Genomic DNA, 11711 nt, shown 5'->3' with positions numbered 1-11711 from the left:
AGTGATGAATTTCGAGGAAATTAGGGTGAATGTGCCAACATTTGACCCTTATCGGAAAACATTTGACCCTTATCGGAAAATTGTTGTTCCTCAGACTATTCCACAGGCTGAGGGAAACGAACAACATAATGAAAATCCTTCACCACCTCATGTTTCACCACTTCATGAAGATATCACCATTGAAAATATTGTAGAACCACCACAACCGACAGTTTTGAGAATATCTCAAGGGAAAGAAAGCCTGCCATTCTAGATGATTACATGGTGTATCTATAGGAATCTGATTTGGATAATGGGATTAGCAAAGATCCAGTCTCATTTTCACAGACCATGAATAGTGATGATTCTACTAAATGGGTCAATGCTATAAATGAAGAGTTAAAATCCATGGAACATAATGGTGTTTGAGATCTCGTCGAACTGCCTAATAATTGTAAAAAAGGTCGGGTGTAAATGGGTCTTCAAAACCAAGCACGACGAAAAAGGCAATATCGAACGATTTAAAGCCAGACTTGTTGCCAAGGGTTTTACTAAAAAAGAAGGCATAGACTATAAAGAGACATTCTCTCCAGTATCAAAGAAGGACTCGCTTAAAATCATCCTAACATTGGTTGCTCATTATGACTTAGAGTTGCATCAAATGGATGTGAAAACTGCTTTTCTAAATAGGAATTTGGATGAAGAAATTTATATGGAGCAGCTAAAAGGATTTGCAAAAATCTATATATGGCCTTAAACACGCTTCCAGGCAATGGTATTTAAGGTTTAATGATACCATTACCTCCTTCGGATTTAAGGAAAACGCAGTTGATCAGTCCATATATCTAAAGGTTAGTGGGAGTAAGTTCATTATTTTGGTGCTATATGTGGATGACATTTTGTTAGCTAATAATGACCTTGGCTTATTGCATGAAACCAAGGAATATCTTTCCAAGAACTTTAAAATGGTTGATATGGGTGAGGCAAACTATGTTATTGGCATAGAGATCTTTAGGGATCGATCTCAAGGATTGTTAGGACTATCTCAAAAAGGATATATTGATCGTGTTTTGGAGAGATTCAATATGCAGTTTTGTTTAGTCGGTGATGCACCCATCATGTAGGGTGATAAATTAAGTGAAAAACAGTGTCCAAGGAATGACTTGGAAAAAAAACAAATGAAGAACATTCCATATGCATCAGCAGTAGGGAGCTTGATATATGCCCATACATGTACCATGCAAGATATTAGTTTTGCAGTTGGAATGTTGGGAAGATTCCAAAGTAATCCAGGAATGGAACATTGGAAAGCAGTGAAGAAGGTTATGAGATATCTTCAGGAAGCAAAGGATTATATGCTCACCTATAGGAGATCAGAATAATTGGAAGTGACAGGATACTCAGACTCAGATTTTGCTGGTTGCCTTGATAGTAGAAAATCTACATCAGGTTTTGTTTTTCTACTAGCAACTGGAGCAATTTCATGGAAGAGTGTGAAACAATCCACTATTGCTTCATCTACTATGGAGGCTGAGTTTGTGGCATGCTTTGAGGCTTCAAATCATGCTTTATGATTGCGAAATTTCATCTCAGGACTTGGTGTTGTTGACTCAATTGCCAAACTGCTGAAGATATATTGTGACGATGCTGTAGCAATTTTCTTCTCTAAGAATGGAAAGTACTCCAGTGGTTCCAAACACATGGAAGTAAAGTACTTAATTGTTAGAGAAAAAGTCCAGAAACAACAAGTGTTAATTGAAACTTAAGCACCTCTCTTATGATTGCTGATTCATTCACAAAGGGATTGCCACCAAAGACATACAAAGAGCATGTCATCAGGATGGGTCTTTTAAGCAACCCATGATGTGTATGGTTAATCTTGAGTGCTTATTTTTATTTGATACTATTTGCACAAAAAAGTGTGTGTACACATTAATTTAAATATTGACAAGCAGAAAATGTCTTAACAAGACAAATTACAGGGGCCTTTCAGGCAAATAATCACATATCTCGATAATTGACTGGGTTAGTAAAGGTTATCGATGGAGTGATGCATAAAAGGAAATATAACATAAATGTTATATAACTGCTATGACTCATATTGGTAATCTGAAGTAATCACAGTATTATAGTTTCTAATATATCTGAACTTATTGGCTATTTTTAAAAATTCGTGATCACGTGTCAAAGTTTTTAGTGTGGAATCCAATGAGTCAAAAAAATTTATAAATTGCATATTTTTGGAAAAATTCATAATTGCATCATAATCGGCTTAATGGGCCAAGTGGAAGAATGTTCGATTTATTTTCTGGTGTGGCCTAATAGTCTACATATCTTTTTCATGTTTTATTATATTTGGACTCCACAATTAGATAAAGCCAATATTTAAGATAAAGCTCAATAATTAGAATTTTAAATATAGGATAATTACTCTTCTAAGATAAGAAGGAAACATTGATGGACATGAATTCTTCTAATAGAGTCTATTCGACCCTTTTCTCTCCTTTATATAAGGATGGGTGACTCCCCTTTCATATCATAAATATTTTTTCCATCACTCTACTCTAAGTTATATAGTCATCGTAATTAAGAGAGATAGAGAGAAGAAGGTGAGCAAAGAATTCAAGATTCAACTATTAGGGGTATTTTCTCAACTTCTCTAATTCAATGGCTGACAAAGGTATGTTTGTTTTATTCTTGAGTTGTATTGAATTTAAGATCATAGAAAAGTTTAATTCTGCATTATTATTATAGTTACATGTATGTTAATATTTACATGTAGATCACAAAACAAACAGTAAATGGAATTAGCCCTATACATTAATTCACAAAAAACTCCAAAATTTTCGACAACACCAAACAATCATATTCATACCATGAAACAATGCCAAGGCCACTCGGTCTCATTCTCCCTAGTGATCTTCATCCTTTAAATGACCCAATAGCTCAGAACCACCATTTCATCGTCATCCTTCTTTGCCATTACCACAACACTCTTCTTATTCGCTACCGTCGCAGTTTTCTCTGCTGCCGTACTCATAGCCCTACGCTATTACGGCACCCACCACATCACTACCGCCTCATCAAACAGCCTTACAACCACCGCCATTATGGTCGACGGTGGCAACACATACCAATTACATATTCGGTCACCAATTAAGCCCCTCAACACAACCTTCACGCTAGGGTTTTGAGAGAGAGAGGAGACAGAGAATATGGAGAGCAAGAGAGACAAAAATGCGCCTCATCAAAAGCCTTACAACTGCTGCCACCATGATCGATACGGCCTTCAATCAAGCCCTTCAACATAGCCCTCACGCTAGGGTTTTGAGAGAGAAAGGGAGGGAGGGAGAGAGAGGACAGAGAAGATGAAGAAAAAGGCGAATAATGAGTGAAAGACGCCTCATCAAATAGCTTTACAATCGCCAGAGATGCAATCCCACTCCCAGCCGCGGCGGCAAAAGCTTTATCCAGGTTTGTTGAGCTGTGATGACGAGTTAGGGTTGCTGACTCAAATCTAACGAGATCTAGGAAGATGGTGGTTAGGTGGAGGGAAAGACGGTGGTGGTGGTGTCAGCGACAGTGGTGTTAGGACAGTGGTGGTAGTGTCTGAGATGACGGTGGTGTTGGAGACGATGGTTGTGGTGTTAGAGATGAAGGAATAGAGAGAGAGAGAAGAAGAAGAAGAGGATGATGATGATGATGATGAAGAAGATGACGGCCAATTTTGCATTGTATGAGATATTTATATAGATGGGTAGTTGAGTCACTTTGTACGAACTTGTCCTTATGAACATAATAATTTCGCGTTTGAACTTTTGGAAAAAAAGGAAAAAACAGATTTAAACTGTTGGATAGAGTGCCCATCATATATATTAATTATTAAAAATAGTATTTTTCTTAGATGGCATATTATAAGAGCTTTTTTTTTTTTTGAAGAGAGTCACATCATCTTAATTACATATAGAATTCTACACAAACACAAATCTAATTTAAATTATACTAATTTTATCTATTTTTCATGGATTCTATTTGACAAATATTTATTTTTCATATATACTTTTATCGTAAATTGAGATAATCCACAAACTAATACCAATTTTACATTTCATGTTTTTCTTCTTAATTCTTTCTAGGGTATTAGGATTTTTTTTAATATTAAATGGCCTTCTTTTTTTTTCCTTCTTATTTTCACTTACATTATTCTATATCCAATATCAATTCTATATTATTCTATATTGTGAGTTTGTCTTTTAAATTTTATAGTGATTCTATACATGAAATTATATTTTCTTTCCTACAATATTTTATATAATCACAACTCACAGGAGGAAAAACTTGCACAATAATGATACTCTCAAGGAACCTCTAAAAGTGATTTATTGCTTGATTTACTTTTCATTTGTTGAACAATAAGTTCTTCTATGGTTTGACGTCATATTACAGATGATTAATCACTTTACACACTGAGATGTATCTATCGTTTGGATGTTTTCATTATTTTTTCTTTGTGAGTTTAGATGTTGTTATGTGATTCTTTCTTGGTTAACCGTTGTTGAATTTCTTTTGTATAGTTGATATTTTAATTTAATTAAGAATGTTTATTTTACAATCTTATAATTTAATATATATATATCATATAAAATCAATATATGATAATGATAATTCAATTACAACATATTTATATTTAATTTTTTTAATAAATTTTATGTAATTTCTATTTCTACATATTTTTATTTTTCAAATGAATATAAAATAAAATTAAATAATTAGAATTAATTTTAATTTTAATTTTATATTACTAATTTTTCTTCTAATATAACTATTATTTTTAATATCAAAGTGAATATTTATTTTACTATTTTATAATTTAATACATATCATACAAAATTATTATATGATAATTACACTTTTATAGTACGATAGAACTAAAATTATCAAAATAAACAAATAATTTAACTAAAATATATATATATATAAGTATATATATGTATTCAAGTAACAATTTTATAAAAGATAATGCTAATGTTATCAAAATAAATAATTAAAATCATACTTTAATTTTAATTTTAAATTAAAATTAAAATTATTTTTTTATAACCAATCAAGTAATTTTTTTTAAAAAAATAATACGTACACTATACAGGTCAATTGTTAATTTGTTTACTATTCTTGAAAAACAATTTTCAATATTAAATGGCACAAGAGTTTGCCTATTATAAAAGGGTTTACACCACATTAAAAATTTTAAAAATAATTATATATGAAAAAAAATTATAATTATAATTATAATTATTAATATTTATAAAATTTATTATTAATTATAATTATTTTTTAAAATTATTATTGATGTGACATTTTCTTTTTGTAAAAAACGTGTGTTGTGATTTGCTTGTCATACGCCACGTTGTTTTCATAGAAAAAGAAAGCGATTGAATTAGTAGTAAGATGAATTTTCAAAAATTATATGTATATATATTTTAAAAATAGTTATTACAGAATTAAGGGTCTTTAGAGACGAGACTATCAATCTTAGTGAGAGGTGATATTAAAATCTAATTGTATGAAATTGGAGGTAGAAATATTATTTTACCTCACTTTATAAAATAATAAAATATTTTATATAACAAAGGGTTTAAAGGAAGTTTCTAGATTTATTCCCGTACAGCTAACGTCACCATATAGAACGTGTTTGGGATGCAGTATAAAAATGTACTTATTTATTTTTTATATTTTTTTAGATTATATTATCTTTTTGTTTTTTTTACAAATTTTTTTATAAAAAGTAAAAAAAAAAATTTATTTAAATTATTCTAAACAACTCCATAATATTTCTCTGAGATTAATTGAGAGGCGTGTAAATTGATCCAAACAACCTAAGTCAGCAACAAAAAAAAAAAATGTATATATATATCACGAAGGTTAAAAACTAGGAACTTTTTGTTTTTTTTTAAAAAGGGTAAATTACATTGACACATTTGGAGTTTCTATTTAATGCAGATCCTCCCTCACGTTTGAAAAATTACATTCCCTTCCCTATGGTTTATAATCTCATTATAAATTATCTCTTGAATTGCTGATGTCATACTCTAAAATTTTCTAAATAACCATTTTACTCTTTTTCCTATCATTTATTCTATCATAATGACTATATTCTACAAATTTTTGTCATTAAATTTTACGTGAACATATTTTTATTGAATAATGATATACAAATATAAATTTTATATAAAATTTTCAAGCACAATAATATAGTTTAATGATGACCTTTCATTTTAGGGGAATTGACCAGTAAATCCCATATTGTGGACTTGTAATCCATAAGGTCCTGAATGTTTTCTTAATGACTGGGTGGTCCCTTAATTTGTTTGTTGACAATTTTGTCACTGCTAATATTATTGATTGACATTTGGTGTGGGTTTATATGTGATAATGTGAATGGGTGTTTGTATGTCACGCTGATCAAAAAAACACACTAATGCTTTTTTTAATTTAGTAAGTGTGTGACACTCAAAACATGAGACGTGGATTGTGACGTGAACACAAGTAATTTGACCTTTTTTTTTTTTTGTGACGTGGGTTGTGACGTAAACGCAAGTAATTTGACATTTTTTTTGGTGTGACGTGAACTAAGTAATTTGACATAGTTTGACATGAGTAATTTGACACGAGTAATTGTGTCACGTTCGGCTTTCCCACAGTTTGACCATTGTTTTCCAATTGCCATTTGTGACGTTTCGACGTGAACCTTACCATTGACCATCAATGGCAAACCTTACCATTGACGTTTCGACGTGAACCTTGCCATTGACCATCACGTGAACACAATCTAGCGATACGAATTGTGGGTTGTTTGTGAAGCTGAAAAATGGGTACACATTGACCATCAATGGCGTAACCTTATCATTGAAAAATGGGTACACAATTACCATCAATGACGTTTGGACGTGAACCTTACCATTGACGTTTCGGCGTGAACCTCACCATTGACCATCACGTGAACACAGTCTAGCGATACGAATTGTGGGTTGTTTGTGAAGCTGAAAAATGGGTACACATTGACCATCAATGGCGACCCAGTATCCTTCAAAAATTGCAGCAATGGACCCATTATTGATTGGTGATTTGGATCGAAAGATGAGGCCGAGGGAGGGTATGAATTCATCAAAATCGAAGCTGCGTGAGATGTTGAGAGCTTGATTGTGTCTGATAAACCCAAAGTTTGAAGAGCTATGTATAGATTGTTCATGGCAGGGACTAAATAGGGCGTGTAACATGGGTCTTTGAGGAGGATTTCGTTGCCTACGACAATGTACTTGATTTGGGTGGGGGAGATGTCGGAGAAGATGTTGGATTGGAGCCATTGGAGAGAGGGGTCTATGGTGGTGGTGGCGAGGGAAGGGAGGAGTTTGTTGGGGACTCCGATCATGAGGGAGATGTCGGTGCCGGAGAATGATGTGAGTGTATCGAGATCGGTGTTGAAGAGGCGAACGGTGGTGATTCCATTTGATTTGAGGAGGTTGACGGCGGTGGAGGGCGGAGGGGGTTGTTGCCCAGTCGGCCATAGCAAATTCCAATAGGTGCAGCAGCTGCTGCAAAAACAGGGGAAGCAATATAAGAATTTGGGTGAACCACGTTCCCAGTGAACCACGTTCCCCTCGCTACAATGACAGTGAGTCACGTTTCTATGCAGCAAACCAAGTTCCCATAAACGGCTTCCCTCACCCCCCAAGAAAAGTGGGATATGACATACCAAAAAAAAAAAAAGTAGCATCTCATATAATTAAGCGAGGGCAAATCAGGCAAAGCCCACACCAAAAACATTCAAAAAAAGACTTATGGGTAAGCAATCCCACCTAAAATGGAGTTACCAATCAAACAAAATATCAGCAGGACCAAACAGAACATCATTCACGAATAAAGGACTTTCGGATAAATTTCCCTTCATTTTAAAATAAAACACTCATAAACATGATTTATATTTACAACATCACTATCACAATCACAATACTTTTATGATATTTTTTGTATGAATTTTTATATATGAATATAATTTTTCATTTTTATTTCCACCATTATTTTTCTTTCTCGTCTATACACCCATATTTATTACAGTATTATCAAATACCATCATTCACATTTATTACAATATTACTGAATTTTTGTATTTTTATATTTTTGTATTTTTTTTATATTTGGTGAATTTTAAAAAAAAATCACAAAATACTGTACTTCTTAAGTATATCTAGATTAGGTATATCTAAAAAATTTTTTTAAAAAATTACTTCAAATATTAAAAAAATTCAATAGAAATAAAAAAAAAATACAACAAATAAAAATTTTATTTTTTTGTGTGAATTAAATCAAAAAAGATAATTGTTATTTATCTTAAAATAACATAAACAAAATATCAATATTATATTTTATTATTTTATATGTATAAAAATTAAAAGATAAATATATCATTTTAATTTGACAAGAGATAAATATAATTTTTTAAATGTGAAAAAATATGTGTACAAAAAAAAAAGGGCAAATTACAAACACCACCTCGAGGTTTGGTGAAAATACAGATTTCCCCCTGAGGTTTGAAAAATTACATCCCGCCCCCTGAGGTTTATATTTTCATAACAAATTGTTCCTTGAGATTTTTATTTTCATATAGATTCCCTCTTAATTTCTCCTAATTTGTTATGAAAACTTGACCCTCGGGGAACAATTTGTAATTTTTCAAACCTCAGGGAGGAATCTGTATTTTTACCAAACTTTGAGGGGTGTTTGTAATTTGCCCTAAAAAAAACCTTAAAAAATGTCAGTAATTTACCATTTTTTTAAAACAGTGTAAAAAAAGTAAAAAATTGATAAAACTAAAAAAAAGTTAAAAATCAGAAAGTTACTTTTAACCTGATCCAAAAGAAACCCATATCATGCATAAATAAAAACAATTTAAACCCAAGGGTTTGTAGCACTGTGGTACGGCCTTGGGGTTTAAGCCCCAAGGTCACAAGTTCAATTTTCTTATTGGGTCAATCTCTTGGGCGAAGCACTGTTGGTTAGGAGGTTATACCTCAAGTTATCTAGTCAGCACTTGGTGTGGGAGGTCGGGGCAAGTTCCCAAGTTATAGTCTCCTCGCTCGGAACGACTAACAAGACACCTTGGTGATCTCTGTAAGGGGCGCTGCCTTAGCCTTGGACCTGCGGGAGGGTAGGAAGGATTTTCCTGTAACCAAAAAAAAAAAAAAAAACAAATTTAAAACCATCACACTACCAATTCCAAAACATAATCCTAGTATAATACTAATTCGTCCCAAAACGTAATTTCAAAGAGTACAATCTTCCATCCCCTCCCTTCCGCTACATAAATTTACAGTCACTGCACCGCTTCACAAGCGACACACACCAACCATAGAGAGAGAGATGGGAGTGGTGATTGTGTGGGTAATTTTCTGACCACACTGCCCGTCTAGTAATCAGCTGGAGAGCACCGGCAGAATAGATGGCTTTAACAAACCTGTAACAGAAAGAAAAAGGCTTCGGCGGTGGCTCTTCCACCCGGGGGCACTCCGACGATCAAGTCAGTATATCTCCCAAAGATAATCAAGTGCTAAACTCACAAGCTTGAGTATAAAACTGTGTACCTTAGACCTACGAGGGTGCCTCTCTTTTATAGTTTACTCAATCCAAGTCCTACTAGAAGCCTGACTTCTATGGACTCCAATTTAGTACTTACTTTGGATTCCTCAAGAGATAAAGATAAACTCCCTAAGAGTTTTATCCTTATCTTAGCAAAGTCTTCTCTTTTCTCTAGGACTCTTGTCCCTTATCCGCTTATCTCGGATTCCGATATCTTCGGAGATAACCTCGGCCTTGACGAGATAACCTCGACGTCACAACCTGGACACGTGGCACTTCGGCTGACACGTCGGCGTCACCTTGCCACGTGTTGGTATTCAGAAAATACATCCCCACAACTGCCCCCTAGGTTCTATTACCTCGGCATTCTGAGGTGATGGAACCTATATATGTATTGTTTTCTTAGTACCTCGGCGTAAGAACTCTTCGGCCGAGATTGTCAAGCCGATATGCCTTGTTTTCAAGAACAAGAACTCAAATGAACTTTCCCACGCGCATGAGCTGTCATGCGTCACTTCTCAACCGTTTCACTTACGCGTTTTTACCTTATTGGTCCGTGCCTGCGACGCGCTTATTAGCCGTCTTAATCTGTCTGCGCCGTCTGACGTATGCACTGCTCCAGGCGCATTGATTACCTTTTGCCGCCGTTTTTGGTTTTTGACAAAAACCTTCATTTCCCTCTTTGTTTCTTTACTTTTGCATTTGCTGTTTCTTTCTCTAAAACTTGTTCCTTCGATTCCGCCATTGCTGAAGCCTTCAAGCTCTGTATTTGTCTTCCTAGTGGAACTTTTGTCATTCTGTCACATCTGTAACTTCCGTTGACTTCAGCAGCCCTCACATCGGCTTCATTTTTTCTGGTAAGCAACTGTTCCTTCTGATTCCCAATTTCTTCTATGTGCTTTCGTTTACTTACTGCCATTATTGCTCTGTTTCAAACCTTTGACTTGCTGAATTATTCATCTGGATGCGTCTATTCCATGATTTCACTCATATTTTGAACACTTGCATTGTTTCAACACTTTTCTTGCCACTGTTCTTGACCTTTTACTTCTGTATTCTTCATGTTTTTGATGGCCCATCCTTGTTCTTGTTTCTGAAATTTCGCCTTTGTTTTCTGTTTTTTATGTCTTTGCCAGATCCCTACTTTCTTTCAATCTTTGCCCCCATAGATTTAGGTTTGGGATTTGTCTATAGAACCTGTCAATTCTTAGGAAAAAACTGAAACAATCCTTACCAGTATATACCTTGGGTTTCACCGAGGTCCTGATAACCCCTTTAGAGTATCTTCTTTCTGAAACCTAGCCCTCTGATTTTAGGCCGACGTTATAGGTATGTGGAGACATAGGGTAGACATCCCGACCAAACTTGAGTACTTTAGGCAAGAGTTTTCTATTCCTGCCGATGTCCATCTGAGGCCAGCTGAAGATAATGACTTTATCATGCCCACAGATGATTCAATGCCCTTTCCTATAGTAGCTTTTACTGAGTGCGGACTCCGGCTCCCACTTAACATTCTCTTTCGCGAAATTCTTCACTTTTACAAGTTGAACCCTATGCAACTTGCCATAAACTCTTATCGAGTGATCAATGGCATCATAGCTTTAGCTAGGTAGGAGAATGCTAGGATCACCCTGGCCGACATTCAGTACTGTTATACCATGTGCCCTCTTAACCTGAAGGAAAAAGGCTTCGTTTATTATCTTAAGCCGAGGTCGACAGAATACAAAATCGTAGCCGACCTCCCAGACTCCAACAAGGGGGCTGAAGATGACTATGTTATTGCTTCGAGAAATTGGGAGTTTGGCGCAGACGAGGACGCCCATCTCTACCCTTTTCCCCGATCAATTAAAGAGGGCAAGGGTAAGAGCCCAGTATCAATACTTTAGTTATTTCTGTTCAAGTCTTCAATATTTTTTCTGTTTCTAATGTTTGTTTTTTCTTGCAGACGTTCGTAAGTTACCAAAAGACTTTCACCAATCCTACGTTCCCAGCAAAGACTTAAAGAGGCTCCTAGATCTGCCAATCCAAAAGCGCAAGGCTCCACTGGTACTGAATTTTATTCCGACGTACAAGTCGACTTTGCCTGACGTTCCCAAACG

The 11711-nt window shown here is 34.7% G+C and overlaps 1 pseudogene; it reads right to left on the bottom strand.

Annotated features, from left to right (window-relative positions):
* Positions 1-1342: 1342 nt before the first annotated feature.
* On the bottom strand, positions 1343-10531 carry LOC114264982 (glucan endo-1,3-beta-glucosidase-like; annotated as a pseudogene).
* Between the last annotated feature and the right edge of the window lie 1180 nt (positions 10532-11711).

Source organism: Camellia sinensis, chromosome 5 (assembly GCF_055761805.1).
Source record: "Camellia sinensis isolate YWXY chromosome 5, ASM5576180v1, whole genome shotgun sequence".
NCBI classification, from domain to species: Eukaryota; Viridiplantae; Streptophyta; class Magnoliopsida; order Ericales; family Theaceae; genus Camellia; species Camellia sinensis.
Note: the sequence above shows the minus strand (reverse complement) of the source record. Positions and strands in the feature narration are given on the sequence as shown.